At 49.2% G+C, this 25,546-nt stretch overlaps 1 protein-coding gene across 3 annotated transcripts in view; it reads left to right on the top strand.

The window, feature by feature from the left end:
• RHBDF2 (rhomboid 5 homolog 2) overlaps positions 1–25,546 on the top strand; it is an 81,942-nt gene that overhangs the window by 14,076 nt on the left and 42,320 nt on the right. The gene's annotated exons all lie outside the window — the stretch shown is intronic.

The following is a 25,546-nucleotide window of genomic DNA, read 5'->3' on the forward strand; positions in this document are numbered from 1 at the left end:
ATTGAAGAGTGTGTTTTTTCCCTCCCCTCCCCCTCTTTATAACAGCAGCATAAGTGCTTGATGTTGACGTGTTTCTTAACAGCATAGTTTGACACCCGGGTGGAGGAAGGACCCTGGGCTGGCAGCGAGGTTCTGCAGCATGCCCTGATTAGCAGTTCTCACCTCAATAATGTGCAAATCTTTTGATTCTTGCAAAGACACCAAAGCCAGCAGTCTGGCCCCACATCTCAAAGCTTTAATAGCAGACTCCTGTGGTAAGGCTCTGGCTTGCTGACTTTGGGCAAGTCCCTTCCCTTCCCTGTACCTCCATGCCCCATCTACAAAAGGGGAATAATGATGCTGACTCTTTGGTAAAGCGCTTTGAGATCGCTGATGAAAAGCACTGGGGTTTCCTTTTATTAGCAGCACATTTGCAAAGCTCTCTGCAGACTAGGGGCTTGTCTACATCAGAAAGTTGCAGCGCTGGTGAGGGAGTTACAGCGCTGCAACTTTGAGAGTGTCCACATCTGCAGGGCATCACCAGCGCTGCAACTCCCTGTTTGCAGCGCTGGCCGTACTCCCGTTTTGTCTCGGGTGTAGAGGATCCAGCGCTGGTGATCCAGCGCTGGTAATGCAATGTAGACACTCACCAGCGCTTTTCTTGACCTCCGTGGAAGGAGGAAGCCTCTGGTAATCAAGCTGGTTTCCTTTCCCGGTTTGCTCTCTCGGTCCCGGAGCCAGCCAGCAAACCGCGGGGAAGGAGACCTGCTTGCTCGGGGTTCCGGGACCGAGAGAGCAAACCGGGAACGCCGCGGTTTGCTCTCTCGGTCCCGGAGCCAGCCAGCAAACCGCGGGGAAGGAGACCTGCTTGCTCGGGGTTCCGGGACCGAGAGAGCAAACCGGGAAAGGACTTTCCCGGTTTGCTCTCTCGGTCCCGGAACCCCGAGCACGCAGGTCTCCTTCCCCGCGGTTTGCTGGCTGGCTCCGGGACCGAGAGAGCAAACCGCGGCGTTCCCGGTTTGCTCTCTCGGTCCCGGAACCCCGAGCAAGCAGGTCTCCTTCCCCGCGGTTTGCTGGCTGGCTCCGGGACCGAGAGAGCAAACCGCGGCGTTCCCGGTTTGCTCTCTCGGTCCCGGAACCCCGAGCAAGCAGGTCTCCTTCCCTGCGGTTTGCTGGCTGGCTCCGGGACCGAGAGAGCAAACCGCGGCGTTCCCGGTTTGCTCTCTCGGTCCCGGAACCCCGAGCAAGCAGGTCTCCTTCCCCGCGGTTTGCTGGCTGGCTCCGGGACCGAGAGAGCAAACCGCGGCGTTCCCGGTTTGCTCTCTCGGTCCCGGAACCCCGAGCAAGCAGGTCTCCTTCCCTGCGGTTTGCTGGCTGGCTCCGGGACCGAGAGAGCAAACCGCGGCGAAGCTGGTTTCCTTTCCCGGTTTGCTCTCTCGGTCCCGGAACCCCCCTTGAAGCCGCCCAACAGCGCTGCAGTGTGGCCACATCTAACACCACTTGCAGCGCTGGTTGCTGTAAGTGTGGCCACTCTGCAGCGCTGGCCCTATACAGCTGTACTAATACAGCTGTAACAACCAGCGCTGCAAAATTTTAGATGTAGACATGGCCTAGGTGTCATGAGAGCTGGTTCTGCCAGTGATTCTACCAGTATGTGACCTTGGGCAAGTCACTGAGGCCACAGGTTTCAAAAGTGGACATTGATCTTTGGGTGGCTCCATTTCTGGGTTCCCACAAAAATCACCGAGCTGGTGTTTCCTCTCTTTGGGTAACTTCCCTGCCAGGGCTGTATTGCTTTCTGCGTCTTGGCTGCTCCGCCCGTCAGGAGAGATCAGTCTGATGAGAGGTTGTCAGCAGAGAGGCTCAGTGTTTGGGTCACTTATTACTACTGATGCAGATGTAGGTGTGTGTCAGTGTTCCATTAGCATCTTCTTTGCCTTGAAAGGGGCTGAATTGAACTCTAAAACACCAACTGAAGCCCGGCACCTGTCTCAACCTCCTGCGTACTGTGGTTTCAAGTAACGCTTGAAATGCTAACACTTGTCTAGTCTGTAGTCACTATTCCCTGCTAGTTGTGTGGAGTCTCACACGCTAACGGAAGAGATGTTAACAAAGAGAAGAATGTGGTTGCCAGATGTCGCACGTTGGCAGAGGGAGTCTGAGACTGATCCAACACCTGATATACTTGGAACTCTGTGTAAATTCCCCGGGTTTCAGCCCGGTGTTGCTCCTTTTAGCTTTTGTGGCTTAGGTCTTTTCCCACTGAAGGGTGCCCTTGTGAATAGGGTGCTGACTTGGGACTCAGGTGATCTGAGTTCTAGATCTAGTTTTGCCCTGCACTTCCCGTGTGACGTTGGGCAAATTGCTCTAATGCTCTTGTGTCAGTTCCCCATTTCTACAAACTGATGTGTACTAAAACTCCCTACAGTCAACACAGTTTTATTGGTATCAAGGTGCTCTCTGCCTGTACAGCTTATTTCTGTACAGGAAGGGGAATAACTATACCAGTATAAGGGCTTGTCTACATCAGAAAGTTGCAGCGCTGGTGAGGGAGTTACAGCGCTGCAACTTAGGAGGTGTACACATTTGCAGGGCACCACCAGCGCTGCAACTCCCTGTTTGCAGCGCTGGCCGTACTCCCGTTTTGTCTCGGGTGTAGAGGATCCAGCGCTGGTGATCCAGCGCTGGTAATCAAGTATAGACACTTACCAGCGCTTTTCTTGACCTCCGTGGAATAAGCAGGTATCCCAGCATACCTGAGGAAGCCTCTGGTAATCAAGCTGGTCTCCTTCCCCGGCTTGCTCTCTCGTTCCCCGAACCCCCGAGCAAGCAGGTCTCCTTCCCTGCGGTTTGCAGGGTGGTTCGGGGAACGCGAGAGCAAACCGCGGCGAAGCTGGTCTCCTTTCCTGGTTTGCTCTCGCGTTCCCCGAACCCCCCTTGAAGCCGCCCAACAGCGCTGCAGTGTGGCCACATCTAACACCACTTGCAGCCCTGGTTGCTGTAAGTGTGGCCACTCTGCAGCGCTGGCCCTATACAGCTGTACTAATACAGCTGTAACAACCAGCGCTGCAAAATTTTAGATGTAGACATGGCCTAAGACACATGTCTAGTGGTATAACTGTGTCTGCACTCGGGCTTTTACCAATGTAACCATGTAGGTAAAAAATCAACCCTAACCAAATAGTTCTACACATGCAGTTTGTATTGCTATACCAGTCCAAACAATGGAGAGGTTGTCAGAAGTCACAGTGATTGCACCGTAGAGTACCCTAGGTGTAATATGCTTTCTTGGACTCTTGAATTTATTCATCTCAGTGAAGGCTGGATTGAGCCATTTTTCAGAAATAGAATCAGAAATATACATATTTGGTATTTGGTATTCCAGGCACTTCTGTCTCCAAAGGAATTGGCTGTTTACCTCCAGGCTGGCATCTTTCCTTCCTCATGGTACTTAGTGCTCCCATGGCCTGGCTTACAGAGGTGCTGAGTGCCCATGACTCTGGAACCAATGGGAGCTCGGCACTTCAGGCTCCCTACCTCCTTCCCTCTTCAAGAGGTTTCCAAGCTCCATGCCTGTCAATGACCCAGTGAGGTGGGTACATGTTACCCCCATGTTACAAATGGAGAGACAACTGCCCAAAGCCACATGCACTGAGCTATTGGGAGCCCATGACCTCCATCCCTGCAATCGCTCCTCTAAACCATGCTGCTTTTCTGTTTAGATGCAGTCTCATGTTCTGGGCAGCCATGTTCTCCCTTTGGTTGTGTCTTTGGTGCAGTTAGCCTGGGCTCGCCTAGCCCTGGTGAGCATCCCCGTTGCAAAGCACTACCCATGACAGATCCATGTAACTGCATCCACAGTGGTGCTGTTCTAACCTGTGTGCTGGGGTGGCTGTCTGGTAGGTGTCCTGTGGCTCTTACAGGTGCATTAACCTGGGCTGCTCTATAAATTTGTTCTCTGGGTGCTCTTACTTAGCATGGAGCTGTTGCTTGTGTCATTGACATGAAATATTGTTCTCAGGTCACTAACTTCCAAAGGGAGTGACTCATTACTCCAGGCAGTTCTGAAGGCAAAAGCAAACTGCATTTGGCAGTAAGACTGTCTAATGAGACTGCCATGAAGGAATTCAGTCTGCAAGCCACAAAGTGTCGTAGTGATCAATAGTGCACCCAGCTGACAGCTCTACCTCTCCATTTCTTTCCTGTCCACTAAACAAAGAGGTCACTTTGGATACATTCCTCCCAAATTCCTGGTCTTAGTGATATCACCGCACACTCTGGTGTCCGCTTCTGGCCAACTGGCAGCATGGAGGCGGTTTTCTTGGACTACATCCCTGCTCAAATGCTGTGTACGTGCAGCGGAACTGGGGCAGGCAAACCTGGGTTCGAATGTAGTGTGGCAGTTTGGAGGGGTTAGATAAAGGGCTGGCCCTAGTGGAATTCTGGGAAAGCATTGGAGTACTAACAGCACCCAGGATTGGTAAGCCTGCTTGTTCTCACGGCAAACTAGGCAGATTAACAACACAGGCTGAGCCAAGGTTTTCAGTCAGGTGTAAACCGCTCTCGGGTCCGAGTCAGAAGTTTTTCTGTGTGGACAAAAGGGGGATTAGGGGCAACAGCTGGGCTAGAGACCAGACTCACTGCCACACAGACCTTTTGATAGGCTTTTTGTTACGAGGCTGATGGAAAGATGCTGCCCTTTGACAGTCAGGTCGGTTACACTGGCTAACATGAACCAAATGCCATCAGCCATACACTATAGTGCGAGAGCCTGATAGCTGCTTGAGGTGGTTACCACTTACCTACCCATCTTCTCGGGTAACTAATTTGCTTTATGGTGCCACACTACAGTGTCCACACTCCTGTGACTTCTTTTCTTTTCATTGCCCTCTGTTTCCAAAGCCTGGATGGTTGTCCCCAGCTGTAGCTGATGTTGGATGTGCATGTGTAACAAATTGACTGGCTTTATTGGCTCTGTGCTTTTGTGACTTAAAAGCTGGTTTTGTTCCTAAGGTGCTGAAAAAGATTGTTGTCTCGGGAAGCTCAGTTGTGCAGTGAAATTGGTTACTCTTCCCTACCAAGCTCCTGAACCCAGCCCTGGGCAGTGGCCTGCACAGAACTGCTCAATTCCATCACTGGCTCTCTAGTGCTGACTTCTAGCAGATTCTCCCGTAGGTGGTTAGATTTGTCGCATCCCATTACTTTCATTACATTTCTCCACCTGCAATAGTTCTGAACAGTGGCCACTTCAATGGGCAAGCTGGCCTCCGTCTAAGGTGCCTTCCATTTCAACATATCATGTGGTCGCTCGAGTAGAGGAGCAGTGGCCAGGGATTTACTTTGGATTATCCCTGTAATTTGCTGATCATCAGGAACAGTCAGTGACCTTTCTCATAAGCATTGGCCTAAAAGTTGCGTAATGCATTGCATGCAGCTCTAGCTAATTTTCCGTAGTTACAGCTACATTTACTATTGCTATTCTCTCACGTGAGATGAGATTTTCATACTGAGGCGTCTGACTTCTAAGCATAGGCTAGAAGTGGAAGCCTTGCTAGAGGCTGCACTTGAAGTGTGGCTTGGAGGAGCAAGTACTGAAGCTGGGAATGAAAGCATGCAGGCATGTACGCGGCAAACTGCCTCTTATGAATCAGACTGTAACTGGGGCCAACTAACAAGACATCTGATTGTGCTTTCTGATTTTTCTGCCATTTCTTTGGAGGCTCACTGTGTCTAGATTTCTTGAGTGCTGCTGGGAGCAAGTTAATGAGGGTTTTATAAATATTCCAGGTTCCTGAAAGTGGGTCTGAAACTAGTTTGTTCTAATTCAATTTGGTGAAATTTCCCTTTAAAAATGCATGGGCCTTATGTATAATGTATATGGTCTAAGTGCTGTATGCCGGCCTCTGTCACAGTAGGGTTTTTTCCTACTGGTTGAGCATGTAGAACAGTGGTCCCCAATGCGGTGCCTGTGGGTGCCATGGCACCCGCAGGGGCATCTTAAGGCACCCACGTCCTGGCCCCTGGGAGAGCACCCACCGAAATGCCACTGAATTTCAGCGGCATTTTGGCGGGGACGTCTCTCACTGGCGCCGCTTGCTGTCAAAAAGTGATCTCATCGAGAGGCGTTGCTCCCGAATTTCGGTGGGGACGCCTCTCGATGACATCGCTTGTCAACGGCAAGTGGCATCATCGAGAGGTGTCGCCGCTGAAATTCGGCAGCATTTTGGCGGGTGCTCCACTGCTGCAGTGGTCCTTCGGCTGGCGCCCACCAGCCAAAAAGGTTGGGGACCACTTATGCAGAAGGCTCCCAGTTCTGGGAATTGGGGTCTGAGCCGGACGCTGCTCCCAGGCTTTGGAATGGAGAGATCCTAGAAGCTGGCAGCAGTTTAACCCTTGGGCGTTGAATTCCTAGCAGGTGTTGCTGGGAATTGAGCTGCATCCGGTACAAAGGTGTGATTTAAATGAAACGGGAGGCTGAGACTACTGCTCTCTGAGGGGGGAATGGGAGGGCTGGAGCAGTTCACACTTGGGGACTCTGGTGTACATCAGTGCTGGTCAGGAGAAGGCTCGACTGCTGTTTTGGGTGTGAATAGCAACCGAGATTCTTGTATGGAGACTGTAGGGGACACTGTAAAACCCCTTGATCGTTCCAATGGTAAACTTGACCAGAGTGTATGGGATTTCCATGCCAAGCTGCAAGCAATCTCTTGTTCCATTTGTAATGTACAGCACCAGCGTGTCACCCCCTGCTCCTTACAACTCCCAGACTGGTTTGGCCTATGTTCCTTCCTCAGATGAATGAGCTGGACATTGGAAGAGACTCTGCCTCCCATGAGTGCCTTATGGTGGCATCCTTTAAAGCGAGACCTAAGGAGCATGGGAACCAAATAGAGAAGTCTCTTCTCCCTTCTCTCCCCTGCTTGTTACACAGAAATCTGGAGTGAGTGAAGCAGGGTCTCCAGACTTGAGCTGGGAATTCTCCCTCTATAAGGGTCTATGGAAGGGGCAGCATCAAAGCCCAAGAGAGTCCTGGGTGGTCTGTGTGGCCCACAAAGACCTTTCTACTTCTCATCCTGAGTGACCTCTTTCCCTCCTGCCTCCAGGATGACTCACCGTGAGGTGCATGTGAGAGACTCAATGGGGTCTTTACCTCTCATCTTTCTTTGGATCATATGGGCCAAGTGGAGTTCAGCCAGATCAGTCCTAGACCTTCCTAGAAAGCCCAGTTTCTGCAGGGAGTGGTGATTGCCCTGCAGCAGGAGACGCTGGTCTGTCGGGTCTGGCTTTGAACTTGAGCCCATTGTGAAGGGCGGGGATGCCTCCCAGGTGAAACCTAAAGTCCTGTGTTCTTGCAGCCAGTTGGACACTCCCTCCTCTGACCTGGTTACAGCAGACGTGGTTGGAGGCTGCTGTGTGGACACTCCTTTCTGCCTCTCAGCCATGGCTGAACTTGGCATGTGCCTCTCCATTTGCCAAGCTGACTAAACAGGTTTGTATTGGTGCCTTCTGGGAAAACCTGGGCAGCTGTTCCACAGCGCATTAGCAAGGGGTTATGTGCATGTCGGGCACTCTACATAGCCCAGCTGTCTCCGTTTCAGGGAAACTGCACCTGTGCTTCTCTCCCGGAGCACTGACCAGCAGATTGCCTGCAGTTACAAGTTACCATCCAGCTCCTAAGCAAGCACATTTATTCTTAAGGTAAAAGCATTTCAGAGAAGGCGTTGGAAAAAAAAATAAAATAACCTACACACATGCTAAAAAGCTTACCAGAGATCAGCATAGGGCTATGGCAGGGGTCAGTCCTTAAAAACCCAGTCGTAGGGTTTGCCCTGTGGATACAAGTTCATATCAGCTATTAGATCAGGAGCCAGAGTCAGTTCAGGCTTGGGGTGTTTATCCAAAGTCTTTTCTCTGTTTGGTTTCTGGAGAATCCAGTTTGAGGAAGGATACATGAGCGTCCCCAGCAGGCGATAGCTCTCTGCAGGTGTTCTAGCCTGAGCGACTTGTTCAATCATCCCCTGCTGTTTTCTCACTTTCCTGGCCCACATTGCTACCTAAACCATCCAGACACTTGATACAATATGGTCACTGCAGGAAGCTGCCCTGTCTGTCTGACTGGCCGTAATAAAGCAATGGACTCTGGGAGTGTCCTACCAGCAAAATCAGCCCCTGCTTGTAACGAGCTTGGCACAAGCATGTTCCAGGTTAGGCATCTGGCAGGGTGAGAATCTGTTAGTTGCTGTGACTACTAACCATTTTGTATGCAGACACAAACTCCGTTTTGAGCTAGCCATGTCACTGAGGTTGTGACCCCAGAAAACACTTGAGCACATGTCAGTGCTTTTCAGGGCCAGGGCCTAAGTAGGGCTGCCAAATCTAATCCCACAAACCCACGCACCCTTGCTCCATCCCTTCCCCAAGGTCTTGCCCCACTCACTCTCCCCCACTCTCACTCACTTTCAGTGGGCTGGGACAGAGGGTTGGAGTGTGGGAGGGAGTGAGGGGTGCAAGCTCTGGCCGGGTGGCACTTACCTTGGGTGGCTACCGAATGGTGGCACAGTGGGGCTATGGCAGGCTCCCTGCCTGCCCTGGCCATGTGCCACTCCCAGAATGGGCCGGCACATCCTTGCAGCCCCCCGGGGGGAAGTCTTCATGTGCTACCGGCCCCACAGTACCCCTTGGCTGCAGTTCATGGCCAATGGGAGCTGCGGGGGCAGCGTGCAGAGACCCCCTGCACCTCCCAGGGGCTACAGGGATGTGCCAGCCGCTTCCAGGAGCAGCATGGAACCAGGGCAGGCAAGGAGCCTGCCTTAACCCCACTGTGCTGCCAGACTTTTAACACTTAATCTCCCAGTTTGGCTTCAGTAGCTTCCAGGAGACTCCTGGTGAAACCGGGAGGGTTGGCAACCCTAGGCCAAAGTGGTTAGTCTTGGCTTGGAAACTGCTGTGTGGATGAAGCTGAAGGCCAAAGTTCTAGCACTTCTGGTTGCTAGCATACGATGACCTGAGATTTTCTGCTTTGCTGGTATAGACACAACTTAGCGACTAACTCTCCTGGCTTCATTCTACATAGAGGAGGTGCCTGCTGCTGGCATGCACCCCCCCTGATTCTTCCTTTCCTGCCCTGAAGTGCACTATAGCATTGCTGCGTGCTGCTCAGTAGCTGCATAGGCCAGACTCTGAGCTGGCTGCATTTCAGTGGTGGGATGTAAACCCTAAATCTAGTGTGTAAAGTGCCTGGGTGATATTCCAGAATGCATGGCCCTGCAACCTCCCCACTCACTGCTAGCCATGGCCATGCCGTGTTGGGAACAGCTCTGGCTTACCCTGAGCAGACCATTCATTTGATCCTGCCAGGATGGGACAGAGCCATTTGCACTTTTCCCTTTCACAAATCTGGGGGATCAGATTCCAGGGGAGATGAGCTAGCCGCGGGGCTGCGTTTTGCAGGTCACTTCTGTGGTGGCCTTGCACCAGAACAGCTCAGGATTCCTCTCCTGTTCCCTGCTCTCTACAGCCCTCACTGTCCCACTTCCTATTCCACAGGCACAGGTGCTTCCCCGTTAGCCACATTGGGACCCCATTCTGCTACAAAACATTACACAAAGACACTTCCTCTCCGCCAAGAAACAGCAATCCTGGTATTTTTCTATCCGCTTCTGCTCCAGCGCCTGCAAGTGCGTGGCAAACCAGCCTCCTCTCCCCTCTGAGGTGGTCCTATGTAGGTGGGGAGACTGAGGCATGGACAGTGACTTGCCCAGTTCCATGGACCGAACCAGCAGGAAACCCCAGGCTTCCTGACTCCTCTCCACCCTAACAACTGGGCCACGTATTATTAAGATTGAGTTTTAGTGAGCTTTGGCCACTCTGCTTCCCCCTCCCCAATGCCCCCTCTGCCACACAGAGAAGAGCAATTCCACCGGGAGTTTGTGTGGCAGCTGGGGCTGGGGAGGCAGAGCCTGAAAGGGGAAAACTGGGAGAACAAAACCACGTATCCCCTCCCCAAAACATCCCTGTGTCCCGGAGAGAGGACAAGGCTGTGGCTGGAGGGAAGGAGCAGCACTAGCACTATGCTCCCTTCTAGTACATGACTTGGCTCATCCTCTGATACAGCCAACACTGAATGTAACCTGATGCAATGCAAACATTTGCCCTGTGCTCTGCAATTCCCCCTCCAAGGATTCTACCCTTGGTGAGGCCAGTGTGTCATGTGCAGAAGGGCTCTTGGTCCTGCCATGCCTGGAGATTCTGGGGGGTGAGGAAGGCTGGGATGTCAACGTCTGCAGCCCCCGATCCCTTCTCCATCCCTGCCCCTTGCTCCCTGTGTACCAGAGCGATGGATGTCCAGGTGTGGCGCTCCAACAGAGCTATATGGTATTTTTCCATTAGTGGATTCCCTTCCACATGCCTTTGTGCAGCTGGTAACATAGGGACTATCCTGGCTACATGCAGGGCTAAAACGCCCATCACTGTGGTATCTGGGCAGTCTGGTAAGCATTACTGATTGAGCCCAGATACCAGCCTCTTCCATGTGCAAGTTCCAGTCTTGCACTCATTTCTTGCTGGTTGGATACCAAGAAATGGAACAAACCTGCTCCCTGGGAGGTATCAAGCTTGGGAGTATCCCAACTCAACGGGAATGTCTGCTGAAGACTTGGCATTGCTGCCCTCAATGGGGATGCCAGATTCTTGCGGCATTATTTTTGTGCCAGGCAACATAACCTTTTTACACAAACTTAGCAAGCAGAGAATAGCCTTTTTGCAACACAGCTCCCTCTTGAGTTGTTTCCTGCCACACCCTTTCCAGGAAAACTTCCCCACAGGTCATTGTTAACACTGTCAAGCCCCAGCATGCAGTAGACTCTTATCTGAACTCTTGTTTTGGTTTCTGTGCTTTCCTCCCACCCTTGTTCTAGGTTTGTTTTTTTTTTAAACAGAAGTTGCTTACCAGATAACAGTCCTTCTCCAATGAGGACTGAGTGCAGGGGAAGGTACCTCTGCTACTGAATCCTGTGTGGGAGTCAAAAAAACTAAGTTCAAAGTTTGCTCCTCTGTCCCCCTCCCCAAGAAAACAAAACTTAAAGACAACCACACATCCCACGCCTCTCCTACTCAGGCAATGATCTCACTGCCTTTTCCTGTGAATACAGACAATGCAGTGTGGATTGCTACAGAGCATCCTTGTCCAGCAGGAATCGGCCAACTTCTGTCCCTCCAGACTCCCCTCCAGTACCACAGGTGTTTGGAACAGAGGGATGGGATTGTTTTAAGAGGAACTCTTCCTTCCAGCTCTCATTAGAGTGAGGCTGGAAACAGCTTTCCTGTCCTGGGAAAGCTTTCAAGTTTTGGAAAAATTGTTCTGTCCTGAATTGGGACAAAATGTCAAATTTTCACACCCCAGCAGTTCAAAAACATGTTTGTTCGTGTCAGTCAAAACATGTACATGAAAAGATTGAAATCAAAGCTAACTTTATTATAATTAGCTTAAATCTTGTTACAAAACGTCATTTTGGACTAAGAAGAATGTTTGTTCATTTAGGAAATGTTTTGATATGGGACATGACCATTTTGAAACTTTTTTGACGTGAGTCAGTTTTGACAAAAAATTTTTCCTGCAAACGGTTTTGGTTGCTGATGAATTGGCATTTTCTCACCCCAAAAAAAGACTCGTGGAAAAACTCCCAACTAGCTTAGTTCTGACCTAGTGTGTTTCTCCCCCAACTGTCCCTATGGTGGTGTGCTGATGGAGGTGCAACCTGGTCCAGTGTACCCCCTGCTGATGGAGACTGAGGGATTTTGTTTTTAATCTCCTCTGAATCACTTAGAAATCCAGTGGTCTGTTTCCTTGGAGGAGGAGAGCTAACTCCAGAGTCCTGCACTCTTCCTCCTGAAATTCTCCCCTGTGGTATCAGTTGCATTCAGTATTCCTCTCTACTTCGGATCCTAAATTATAGTACAATAGCACACTGCACTGAACAGCTGGTCTGGTTGACCCCAGAGTTGGCTGCATTTCAGAAAGGGACGATGCAAGTTGTGCATCTCAGCACATTGCTGAAGCTTTATCAGTGTTTTGGATTGACATTGAGCTTAATAGAATTATCCAGCTGTTTTGCGAGCCAGACGGAAGCTCTGGTCTAGTGTCTATTTACAGTACCTGGGAGCAGGACAGAATTCCTGAGAGGTGCTGAGCCCTGGCCATGCCTACTGAGATCAGTGCAGGCTTTGGTTGCTCAGTGCCTCTCTGGATCTGAAGAGGTATTCACTAGGGGGTTTGAGCTGTTCACTAAAGCAGACTATCGACGCCATGCGGTATTCTGTGGCAATTAAAGAGAGACTCTTTCTTACATGCAGTATGCCAGATGCTCAGCAACACTGATGGTAAATATAAAGCCGGTTTTCTGAATGCGAGCAGTCAGAGGTTTGCAGAACCTCAGCACCTGTGATTGTCCCCATCCCTGGGAGAGAAGCTGTTTGACAGTAATTCCTAAGTCACCCTGTGGTAGCTGTCCCGCTTCTGCTGACAGGCCAGTTCCTCCTGAAATAGAAAAATGAGAACAAGGCTCCAATAATACCAGAAGAAAAAACAGACAGTGCATGTGGGAGCCCAGGGATCATTAGCACTGATATAGAACAGGGAAGGCAGATGGCTGACACAGCAGAATGGCTTCTGCAAGCCAGACACTGGTCCCCTGGGAACAAAAGCTCTTTGAAAGCAGGCTTGCAATTGACTCTTCTTTGGATATAGTGAAAAGCCACATAAAATAATAGCCTGGCACTTACCCAGTGCCACCCTAACTAACTCTGGTCCCCTATATCACCCTCCCACAGAGGTAGGTAGGGATCACTCCCATTTTACAGATGGGGAAACTGAAGCAAAGAGACAGTCATTTGCCATGGTCACACAGTGACAAGTGGTAGAGTTCAGGGCCTTGTCCTTCACCTCTTAGCGCATGTGGCCTCCTGCCCTGAATTAAAATGCTAATAGATTTTGGAAAGGGCATAAAACCTTCTGCGTCTGGGCTTAAAACAATCTCTAGCTTTGGGGATTTGCAATGAGCATCATTGAGAGGGGGAAGATTATCTCCCTTTTTCTGCCTATAGGGTTTCTTGCACATTCCTTTGCATCTGGTACCAGCCACTGTCAGACAGTATACAGGACTAGGTGTGCGTGGGGTCTGATCAAGTCTGGCAGTTCTTGTATTCCTGACCCCCCACAGGATCTGTTTAAAAGCAGGCATGCTCAGCTTTCTAACCAAATGTAATTTTGGGAAGACCCACTTAAAATGCTCTAAGACCTGGATGATGGTCTGCTTGGAAAGCATTTCAGCCTCTTGCATTTGGCAAATGCGAGGCTGCCCCTCAACAGCATCTCTAATAGTGCAAGAGTCCCCTCTCACATTTTGCTGCAGCCTTAAGGATATTCACAGCTTCCAGGATGTCCAAGATCTCTTTGCTTTCGAGCCAGCTGTGGAGCACAGTGGCTTGGAAAGACTGCTCAGAGCTGATCTCCGAGCACTCTCTGCAGCAATTGACGGTGCTGGAAAATAGCCTAATCCCTAAGTCCCAATAGCCTAATCACAGTTCTGTGGAAACTCTTGCTGCAACTTAAACCCACTCCTCTTCCATTAATTTCTTTTTTAAAAGGATCCTTTTATTCCTAGCCAAAGGGTAACACATGCCTGGGGTTGGAGTGAGGATCCTGCTTGTCATCTCTCCTCTATGCCTAAAAAAGTGAGACTGGTGCACATGGCTGGCCCTACACATAGTTACTTGGTTTTCCATCCCTCTACTCCGTGTCGCTTTCTTGGCCGGGATGCAAACCCAGTAATATGGAAACTGAACTTTCCAACCTGGGCTGCATGGTTGGCTTTTGAAAGCAGGTACAACAAGTTGGCTCCTTCCTAATCAGCACCCCATCTGGGAGGAGCTGTTCTGCTGCCAAGGCTTGGTACATAGGGTGAGTTCAGGATGCAGCTGCAGTTATGGTGGAGTTAATCTCCCTGCATCTGCCCAGTGCCTGATGTGTCCAGCTGGGTTCTCTCATGAAAGCTACTCCAGCGTCATTGCTGGTGGCTGCAGGGGGGTACATGCTGCTCTCCAACCCAACCCAAAACTCCAGGAGTGACCCCAGTTTCTGAGTGGGGTTCAGTTGATGGACACCTGGAGGGAGCACAGTCTCCCCAGAGGCCTTTCACGGAGCAGTGAACTGCTCTCCCTGACAGGTTTGATTCATTACCCTCTGTGCCCAGAAGTTTCTGTTGCTAGAGAGACTTATTTCCTCAGTCAAGGGTGACTTGACTTTTGTCTTTATTCCTTTGAGGTTATTCTAGTTTGAATCAAATCCCCATGTGCACTTCCCTCTACCACAAGGTGAATCAGAGCTTGGGAACATGGGTTGGTCTCCGTTTTACTGGGCCCTGAGCTGCTACGGGCAGAGGTGTTGGCTAATTTATTCAGTTGCTTCCTCTGCTAGGGAAGGTTGGACTGATCTGCAAGCGACAGGTCAGTCAAGGATTCAACCAATAGCTGTCTTCTGTGCTTGGAGTGGCCCTGGGGAAATGCTTAACCAAACTGTCAAAGGCCACACCTCTACCTGGGCTAGACCATGGGGCTGACCTACTCTGGCCTGGCCTGGCCATCTAAAATATATTGCATCCTGGCTGGACTACAATGAAATTTAAATCCGCTGGTAACTCGAGCTGCAAGGCCTGTGTAGATGGATAATATCCCCTGCCACCACATAATAAAGTAAAAAACCATTAAAACGGGAAACCTTGGAGACCAGGACACACCTCATGCTCTTGATTTGCTCTCTTCAGGCTTCCTGGTTTAGTGAAAGCTTGAGCATAATCTCTTCCTTTCCCCCCATCTTCCCCAGGACTCCTCCCTCCTCATTAAACTTGGTTCTGCTGTTCCCAGTTCAAATGCTCTTTTGTTTTCTGAGCCATACCTTTTACCTCATTCTCTACTCATCTGTTTAATGACCTTGCTCTGGAGGGGCATCGCAGCTTCCCACTGTGTAGGTTCCTTTGGTCAAGTGACTGGTGTTTGCGAGTTATTTTTGTAGCACGTTTACTAGTCTGGAAGGGAAGACTGGCGAGATCACTAGCCGGCCTTCGTGGTCTGTATGCAAAGCAGAGCCAGCCAAAGTGTGTGTGTGTGGGAGGGGGGGGTGTCAATACTGGGGAGGGGAACAGCATTCTTAGACAACCATGCAGTTTGCACAGCTACTAACTGTTCCTTCCCCGGCGTGACACACAGAGGAAATGCACTCTGTCTAGGGAGTTGAGCTCCTTGGGACGTTGAATTACAGGCTGGCTGCAGTGACACGGGGGTTAATCTTGACACGTCTACCTTGTGTTTTCTGCACTGCCTTTGTGTGGTCTCTTCTGACCACTTCACTGTGCAGAAGGGAGTCTGCTGATACTGGATCTTGCAAGTCAGGGACCTAAGGAGCATGGCTTGAGCTAAGCACAATGCAGTAGTTTCTATGAAAGCTTCCCCCTCCCCGCCCCAGCACTCTGCCATGCTTTTCTAGTTTCATCCACATCACTTCCTTCTGTTCCAGGCTTGGGCCTCCACTTATTTGAGTCAGTCACTTATGTGGTGGGAACTGTGTAATTTATACCATGCTCCTACGAGGGACTTTGCTAAGACATCACAGAGCAGGGCCAGTTTACAACTTAGACCAGCTGAGGATTTACCCCCACATCTTTGCTCTTGATCCATAGCAAGATTTGAACCTGCGTTTTCGAGAGTGGCTACTGCACTACCCCCTTGGGCCACATGTTGCTGTACTAGTCTCTGGAAATAGTTCCAGGAGGTTAGTAGCTAGAGGGGTTACTTTATTCTGTGACTCAGGGTATGTCTACACAGCAAGAAAAGGGGTGTTCACTGCTATTTGAACCTGGGTTAGCTAACAGGAGAGAACATGGCAGCTTGGCTTAGTGGCTCAAAATCAGCCCCAGGCTCCCCTGTAGGCTTTAACTCAAACAGCTAAGTACTCAAAAAGCTGAGTTCCTGTGCCTTCGCTGCTGTTTTAACTAGTTTGCTAATGTGAGTTAGTTAAGCCGAGTTAAGAACTGACCCCCTTTTCTTTGCAGTGTGGACATACCCTTGGTCTTCCTTGCATCAGCCCTGGACAGTACTACCCTCCCTTGCTCTCAGGATACAAAGGGGCAGGTATCAACGGTCTTCAAGGCTGTATCTTGCCTAGGAACTGCCCCTTCATGGAAGAGAGAAGCCTTTGTTAAAAGGAGACTGGGGTGGGGGCTGTTAGGTTGAACTCTGTAATGTATCCCTATCCCCAAATGGGGAAATGGAGGAATATGAGGAGTCAATGCTCATCTGAAGGGAGTGATGAAAAACTGTAGTCAGTTGCTTGACCACATTTTGGTTGGTTTTGTTGGTGGTTTGGTCTGTTTAATACTAACACCCTGAGAGCCCAGGGCTATAAGGTCCATAGCCACGCCCTGCTTGTGAGAACCCTGGGCGTGTGGGAGCCTCACAAAGAGCCAGTGCTGAGAGCGTGCAAAGTCGGTAGATGTTACACCCGGCTCATGAGACAGCTCATGGTGTCCGACACCATCAGGTGGTCCAGAGACATCTACACGGATGTAGCACGTCATCAGTCACAGCACATCATCAGTACCAGCTCGAGTAATCGAGAACTCCGGTCAGGGAAATAACCCACTTCCTTCGTTCCCTGACAAACCAAGGGACGCACCCCACCCGTGTACTTATTCACTACACCCATACTGACATGGATTCTACATTCCATGGGTGGCATACCAAGATCACTTATCCACTGATGTTTTAAAAACTCCCGCACCCCAATCTGGGTCTATGCTGGTTATGTACTATGTCTGTATCTTGTGACTGACACTTGTAATCCCTCATACCCCAAGCCTGACCTCAGATGTACCTTCCTTCTTAACTTGTGTAAATTTGATTTTAAACATTAACTTTAATTTTTAAATATTTCACATCAGCCAGGTTCACTGCGAAAAGCCAGTAAGAATACAGTACCATACCAGTCTCTGGGAAGCTGTCTCATGCAGCGTTACGTTCACCTTACATAGAAGGGGTGCTCCCAAAGTTACACACTTCAGGAACATCTCTAGGGTGACTTTTACCAGTTAGAAAACTTTTTATCCCTCACCAAAAATCAGCTAGTTTGTCCCAGTTCATTAACTTATTCTGTTCCTTCCGTATCTTTGTTTAGGACAGTAGTATTCTAAATACAATGAAGGTACCTTCCTAACTTGTACTAAGACACAGAATGAATGTCTTGATTTTTGACAAGTTTCCTGTCTGTTTATGCCAAGTGCTGAGTGGTACTACTGCAGGGTATTGTAGGATGTATCTTAGCATGAGTGAACAGAACTCCGGGAGAAAACATAGGTCAGTTCAGCCCTTATAACTGCCAGATAGTTGTATAATGGGGTGTATACGAAGCTAATGTGTTGGCTAACAGCAATAAAGGGACTGTTGCCATATTCAGTAAGAGGGACGTGCACAGGAAGTGGTCACAACATGACACCCCATATTCCGGGGTGCAGCCAGCTGGGATCTGAAATGGATGAGGGGGCAATATTGACACCTGCAAAGGAATCTTTTGTTAGGGTGGGGGTGAGACTATCCCCTCTGTGCCCTCTCACTTCTTATCTGCCTCATGAGGGGCTGGTCTCTTCTATTGTTTCCCAGATACTGTGTTGTGGGGAACCGAGCCTTTGTGAAAGGGAGACAGATGAGGTTGGTGATAAAAAGGAGGCTGAGTCTGCGAGATTAGCAGGAACATCTTGTGCAATGGTGGCAAAGAGCTGAGTTGGTGTCAGCAGCGTGCACTTGCTTCCTGTCTCGTTCTTCCCACCCACCAGCTGACATACTGACAGTGTGTTCATCCTGCTGTTTGCTCTCGCTGCTACATGTCACTGACGGGATTAAAAGGCCTCATGGCACTTTATCAGTAGCGTTCAGTTGGATTTCTACAGAATTGAAACCTCCTTATTTCCATTCTGTAGCCCTGCTTCCCTCTTGGCTCATCATATTGTGCATGAAAACTAGGGGGTCAACTCATAATCCAGAATTTGATGGCCTAATACTTCATGACTGATCATGAAAATGGGGAAATGGTAGAGCTGAGTTACTGACTCAGGATACTCATCTGACAAATACAGCTCCTTCCGCTCATTGACCAGTGACTGGCAAGTCATTCTCACCTCCATTGTTCAGTGTAGCTTTCTTGGATTTGTTACTTGATCAGACCAAAATGCAGCTGCTTGGTCACTGAGTTGAAGCTGGGTGACAGAATTTTGGGGATAAGCAGACTTGCTGGAAAATGCATTTTTGGAGAGGGTAACAAATCTATTTGTGAATTTGGGTTGAATTCGGTGAATAGTTTCAGCTTGAGGGGGGGGAATCAATGTTGAAACATTTTGTTCTGATGCTTTCTAAATGATCCTTTTTGACGTTTTTGTCTCAGTTGGACACTTTCTGAAACTAAAAATGTTTTGGATTAACACTTGAAACATTTTGTTTGACCCAACACAATTTTTGTGGTCTTTCAATTCAGCCACCAGACTGAAAAATGAATTTGCTCAGTTCTTCTGTGAATTCAAAAATTCTGTGATTACCTGTGTACGTGGTTCTGCACTGAAGTCCACAAACATTTGCCTTTAAAACCAGGTTGCACCAATGCCTGTACAAAGTGAATGCAGGGGATCGCTGAAGCCCACCCTAAGCAAATTCATTAAAAAATGTAACTAACTTTGAGTGGAAAATGTCTGGCTGCATTAACCCAGCTCTAGCAGATCTCAGTGACGAGCACAGAGATACGGCACTGGATTTATTTCAACAGGTTTCCAATCCCTGGGCATAATTCTGCCCCTTGGAAGTCACTGGCTTCAACAAAAGCAGGTATCGAATCATTATCTCCAAACTAAAATTGCGGAGTGGAAAGTCAGAATGAAACACTTTGCTTTTTTCTGGAGAAGAGGTGAGGCTGCGTTTGGATAAGGGTCCTTTCCACTGGGTAGCTTGGATTGGGACACTGGGCAAAACATTTTTGAAAGTGTCTAAAGGCCATTTTTATAAAGGTATTTAGGTTTTCAAAAGCCCCTAGGTGCCTATACCTGATTTATTTCAATGGATGTCAGTGCCTAGATACTCTGGGCACCTGACCATGACCATGTCCCCCATTTTCAAAAGTGATTTAGGAGCCAAAAATCTTTCTGGTATTTTTGGAACCCCGACCCGTGGGGTTTTCAAATCTTGTGGTGGTGCCAGGATTGAGGCGATTTTGCAGAAACACCCCTTTTATCGTAAGTAGGTTTCAGTGCCATCCAAACCTGCTGCTTTGGGATTATCTAACTGATGGTCTCCACTCTCCCCTTCATTCAGCTCCATCCAACTGAGGTTTTCTATTTTATCTGCTTTCTAAGTGTTAGTGTCTCACATGACCATCTTCCTGGTGACTGGATGGTTTGCTGGGTCAGTGTACAAAGCACAGCCCTTCAGGGGGATCTGGTTTAGAGCAGAAGTGAAATTAGTCTGATAGCTTTAATCGAATTCCTGGCAGTTTTAACCTAATTCCTGTTGGCGGTTTTATCTCCGTCACAGAAACCCAGGCACATTTGAGTCTGCTCATGTGACGAATTCTCCATAGGATTGCAGGAGCAGCATTGGCAGAGCTGCGAGGGTGGGAATTTATGCAGTATCCATATGACACAGGTGTTTGTTTCAACTGCCGTCAATTTCAGTGAGGAATTGAATTGCACCATAAAATTTTGCTTTAGCTAGTGCTATTGGCCAATCACGTTCCTTCGTCATCTCTCCCCTCAAACACTATTTTATAGGCATTTAGGGCATCACCCAGAGCTCTCTAGGCATTAGCGTCCATAACTTAAACATAATAAAACTTAACAGCATCATATCGCCAGTATTTGCTGCAAATAAATAAATAAAAGTTGTAAAATTAAAAAACCAAGCAGAACGATTTGAACCATTAAAACACACATCACTGCTCGAGTAACTCTGCAGTCTTGACCCTTTGTCTATCCTCCTCATTCCTGTTTAACCTCCTCCTTCTTGTTTAAGTTGTACCATTGCTTCCCTTTCTAGTCCCGCTTCTCAAGGCGACCCACAAGCAGAATAAGAAAATTGAGCTTGTTTCCTTTTTTGTGGCTGCTTTTATGATGGATAAAGCTCCCAGAAGTTCTTTTCCTGCTTTTTTTTTTTTCTTTTTCACTAGCAATTCAGGACTTTTTTTTTCAGTGTAGCATGCTTGTGTGTACTGTAAAATGTTAGTGTAGTAAGTGTTACAGACTTTTATGAGCTGTCTACAGGTGACATTTAATTATGGACTCTTAGCCACTCTTAGAGGTATATTTAGACAGGAGTAATGGTTAATCAATTCTTAGAGTCCAGCGGGTCAATAGGCTGCTTTCTAACCATGGCTTGTAATAACCTAGAACACCTTCCAACCCTCCGTGCTTAAACAATCTGTAAAGCACAGTACACATGTCTGTAACGTGCTAATGACATTGATTAATCATTTATAAACCATCGGTAGATGTGCCCTTAACATAGTGTGACCAGATTCTGTGCCTGATTAAAAACAGAATAAACAAACCTTTTGCTTATTTGAATTTGGAGGTGGTTTATTTCCTGGTCTCTAACTTCCTTGAGGTCTCAGTTTAGTGTATTTGTGTAATGGATTTCAGCAGGACCCAATTAATGTCACAGGCAGTAAGACAGAAAGAGCTACTTTTTGCCTGCCGCAGAGAGAAGCGGGAGAGGTTGGCTGCACTTTGCCATTTGTGAATTAAGACGGCTCTTCTGTTGGCCGTGGAGCTAAGCCCATGTTCACTGTGCCATGGAGAAGATGGCCTGCTGCACCTTAAATTGTAAGTGGTACAGCCCCATGCTGCAGAGCTCTCTGTAGGAAGCATGCACGTGAGTTTATACAACTAGCCTATCGGCAGACATTAATGCTGGTGGAAACCCAGGTGCAGCCCCCCCTTATTCAAGATGTCCTCCTCCGCTGAAGAACAGCTTTGGTACCAGTGTTCTGCCTTCGGAGGGTGGCTACAGAGACTCCTGCCCTGTGGATATGGAGGTGGTTATAAATTCTCCCTCTTTGCAATACAAGGCTCCATCTCAGGCTGACAGCACCCGATTGTTCCTAGTAATGAGGTGGATTGTCAGCCAGGGACTAGATCCCCTCCTCCTACTCTCACTTGGGCTGAAAACCGTTCAGCCCTGCCTGCCCCAGCAGCCCAGCTCTGTTCAGCTCTTGCTGGGATGGCATCAGTGTAGCCTTGGTATAGCAGGGTGTGTCACTTGTGATGCCCTTTTCCTCCAGCCCCTTGTTCTTGGAAGTGCTGTCTTGGGTTGGCATGTCTGTGGTCCAGGATGGATCTGTGGATTTTAAGGCCAGAAGGGATCATCTAGTCTGGCCTTATGAATAGCCAGGCCATTAAATTTCACCCTGTTACCCCAGCTCTGAGCCCATTACCTTGTTTCCCTAAAGCATACCTGCCAGAAAGGCAGCCAGCCTTGGTCTAAAGCAGGGGTAGGCAACCTATGGCACGTGTGCCAAAGGCAGCACGCAAGCTGCTTTTCAGTGGCACTCACACTGCCTAGGTCCTGGCCACCAGTCTGGGGGCCTCTGTTTTTTTAATTCATTTAAAATGAAGTTTCTTAAACATTTTAAAAACCTTATTTACTTTACGTACAATAGTTTAGTTACATAATATAGACTTATAGAAAGAGACCTTCTAAAAACATTAAAATGTATGACTGGCACATGAAACCTTAAATTACAGTGAATAAATGAAGACTCGGCACAGCACTTCTGAAAGGTTGCCGACCCCTTGTCTAAAGTCTTTCAAAGGTGGACCATCCATCACTTCCCTGGGTAGCTTGTTCCAACCCTCCCTGTTAAAACTTAAGGCCTTCTTTCTAACCTCAATTGGTCTCATTTTAATTTCCAGCCTTTGGTTCTTGTTGTGCCTCGCTCCACTCAAGCAAAGAGCCTGTTAGTACCCAGTACTTCCTCCTGTGGAGAACGGTTATCTGCTAACCCTGTCACCTCTCTCCTTTTGATAAGCTGAAAAGATTGAGCTTGTTAAGTCTCTCGCTGTAAGACGTTTTCTCCAGCCTTCAGCTCACTTTTGTGGCCCTCTTCTGCATCACGCCTCGTCCTTCTTAGAATGTGGACACCCGAATGGGGCCGGGGGTTCTGGTATCGGTCTCACTGGTGCCATATACAGATGTCAGATCCTATTCATGCTCAACCGTTTTTATATACCAGGGATCATATTGGCTCCCCTTGCCACAGCATGGCACTGAGAGTTCATGTTGGGCTGCTCATCCACTGAGACCTCTGAATCCTTTTCAGTCCCCACTTGCCAGGACACAATTCCCATCCTGCTGGGCATACTTGTGGTTCTTGTTGCCAGACGTGCCCTTGCCTGTGGCTGTATTGAAACATTTGGCTTGAGTGCACACGCTTCCTCTGTGATCCAGATCTGTATGACTGCCACGTCCTCCTCATTATTTACCATTCTGCCAATCTGTGTCTCCTCTGCAAATCAACTAAGAGCTTTCAGCTTGGTGTGCCTGCCCTGATGGCCTGGTGGTGTTGAGAGGGGTGTGCTGGGGATGTCTTGAATCCACAACCAAATCCTGTTGCTACCAGCTTTAGTGGACAGTCCTCATCTGTACCAGTCCTAGCCTGCTGACTTCTATTCAGCACTCTGCCCGTTTGCACCCAGTTCCTGAGGGTTGGAGCAGTTGGGCTTCACTGTGTGGTGAGAGTGAAAATAGTGGAGTTATACTCGACACCTCCCGGCCAACACAGAAGCTCATGGGCAGAGGCAGCCCTGGGTTTTTTGTTGCCCAAGGTGGAAAACATTTTTGGACCCTCCTCCCCAAATGGCCAAGCCTGGGGAAAAAAAAAAAAAAAAAAAACCCACCCCAAACCTGATTTGGGGCCCCCAGGAGTTGGGGCTCAGGTGCCTGCCCTCATCACCTGCCCCTAAGCTGGTCCAGGTCAGAGTAGGGAAGACACGAGTACCAGTCATACATGAGGGAGAGGCACCAGTAAGGGGAGGCTTTCCCGTGGGAGTGTATCGCTGGGGGCAGATTCTAGGGCCAGCTCAGCCACCCCTTTGGCCATATTCAAGCTGATCAAAGAGCAGTTTTCTTGCTAGTGAGACTTATACCCTTTGAGCACTGCGCCGCATAACGCTGGCAGCTACACAGTGTGGGTGAGCAGAGCGTGCCTCTGATACCTGAAACCAGACTGGCAAGACACTGATCTTCCACGTCAGTCACTCTCCCTCCCCGGCTTGCTCAGCACTTCTGCTGTGGGCTAAGAGAAAAGGTCAATCACCCCACGCTCTGGTTTCCCTAGCATGCTCTGGTTTCCCTTTCACCTTACCTCTCCAGATGCCTACTTGCCCAGTGTTGGCAGGCTTTTAGCACGTGTGTGACACTTCTGCTGTTGCAGGGCTTTTACTGCATTTCTAGGGAGGGCGAGTGTCAATAACCATACTCGCTTCTCTGGCATGTGCATGGGGCGTGCACCTTCTCTTGCATTTATAGAGGCATCCTGAGCCTGAGGCCATTCTCGGGCTAACTCCATTGGCTTCGGTGGATCAGAACCAGCACTGAATATGGCCCACGCTTGCTTCTGTTCCCAAGCTTGCCGCCACTTGGTTAAGAGGGCAGTTTGTTTGTTTTCATCACTATTCAAGATCTTGGTTTCTTTTGGCATTGAATCAGTAGAGCCCTGCGTGGATGCAAACTTGGTATCCGCATCTGACTTGCAGCCGTGGTCCGTGGGTATGCGCAGCTTCGCAGGGCTCTGTGACTAGGTATATTACAGCTGCGGGGACTGGCTGCTTCGGGGGAACCTGCTAAAGAGCCTTTTGCCAGTTCAAATCCAGCCACACCAGTGCGTGAAATGGCTCACTCTGGATGGCTGCCTGCGGTAACCACGATACACGGGGCTGGTCTCAAGCAAGATCCTAGGGGGAAGGAATTGGCGTTGAATTGCCAGTGTCCCTGGCAGCTGCAGCAGAGAGGCGGAGGAGGGAATGGACGTGGAGACTGGACTGCTTGCTCCCTCGGGGAAGGGATTGCCTGGTCAGAGCAGAGGCATGCTAGGGGCAGGACTCAGTGTGCTGCTGACTAGGACTGCAGGCTCCAGGGGTCTGTCCCCAGCACTGAACTCCTTTTACTTGTCTCTATGTAGCCTGATCTTGGGGAGTTCTGGCTAATGAGCCAGGCCCAAAAGAACTGGCTAAACCATGTGAGGGGAGGGAGGAGGGGCCTTGGTTTTCCAATGTTTCATCTCCAATTATAAATTACCATCCTTCCAATTTGTCCTGTTGTGAGTTGGTGTGGGGGAGGGGAGAGATGCATGAAACCAGTTGGAGCGTTCAGATGACAGTCGGAAGCTGGGTCTTTGCGTGTCTTGTGAGCAGGCCTTGCCCCACTCAGCAGGAGCTGTGACAGTGTGCCAGGCCCTGGAGTTTTAAGAGTCTCAGTGGTTTGGTGGTGGGATAACACAGTGCATTGCCATAGAAGCGCATGCTCACACAGCAGGCACGTTTAGAGTGCACACTTTCTACCACACGGCTAAGCAGTGATTTAAAAATAACTTCTCTGAATTTCCTAGGTGAAGTCCCTGGTATTGCCTCTTCGCTGGTGTGTAGACAAGATAATCTTAGCTGCTGCTGTTGGTACACCAATGTCACTCAGCACTGTAGTGGCTACTTGGGAAGCTTTGGGGGGATAATCATTAAAATATTTTAGATCTTAACTGTGTGTTTATGGATGTTCCCACAACAGCCCTGCAGAAACTGTCTCCCCCTCTCTCAAATTCAGAATGAGATTAGTCAGGCCTTTTGAAACTGCAAACCTGTAACCCCTGAAACAGGTTTTGCCCAAGGTGCTGTGTGACTGAAGGTACAGGAGCCTTTCAGGTGAGCTAAGCCAACTGCAGGTGCAAAGTCCTTTCACACTTAGGTTTTTCTTCCATTCTGACTGGATGGTTTCCAGTGTGACAGCTGCAGCCCTGCCCTCATGGAGCTGGGCATGGCTTCCCCAGCAGGCTCTCTGGCCTGTGTGGTGTGTGTTTTGCTTATAGCCGCTTGCTTCAAGAGCTGATCCCAGCAGCTCTGAATATCTGTTGCTAGCCGTGCAGAGGGCAGTCAAGTGAAAACAGGATTTGCCACCACTACAGCTTGGCAGGTTAAACTGAGCACTTGGGGGTGCAAAACGGGCAATTCGGGCTTAACTTCAGCAGGCAGCACAGTGTGACCCTGCTTTATAATCCGTCTCCGAGATCCTTCTCTTTTCACTCTTCCATCTGAGCTCCGAGGTTTGACTCTGGAACCCCAGTTGTGTGGTGGTCACCTCTCCATTTCTGTAGCATCTGGGTTGGTGAATTGCATGTGCAGAAACGCCCGTTGCTGGGGCCCTGTTTAATGCCTGGCATTGGATGGGGAAATGCAAGAAGGGCTTTGAGTCTCCAATGCATTAACAGTGTTGTAAG

The sequence above is a fragment of the Gopherus evgoodei genome, chromosome 15 (assembly GCF_007399415.2).
Source record: "Gopherus evgoodei ecotype Sinaloan lineage chromosome 15, rGopEvg1_v1.p, whole genome shotgun sequence".
NCBI lineage: Eukaryota > Metazoa > Chordata > Testudines > Testudinidae > Gopherus > Gopherus evgoodei.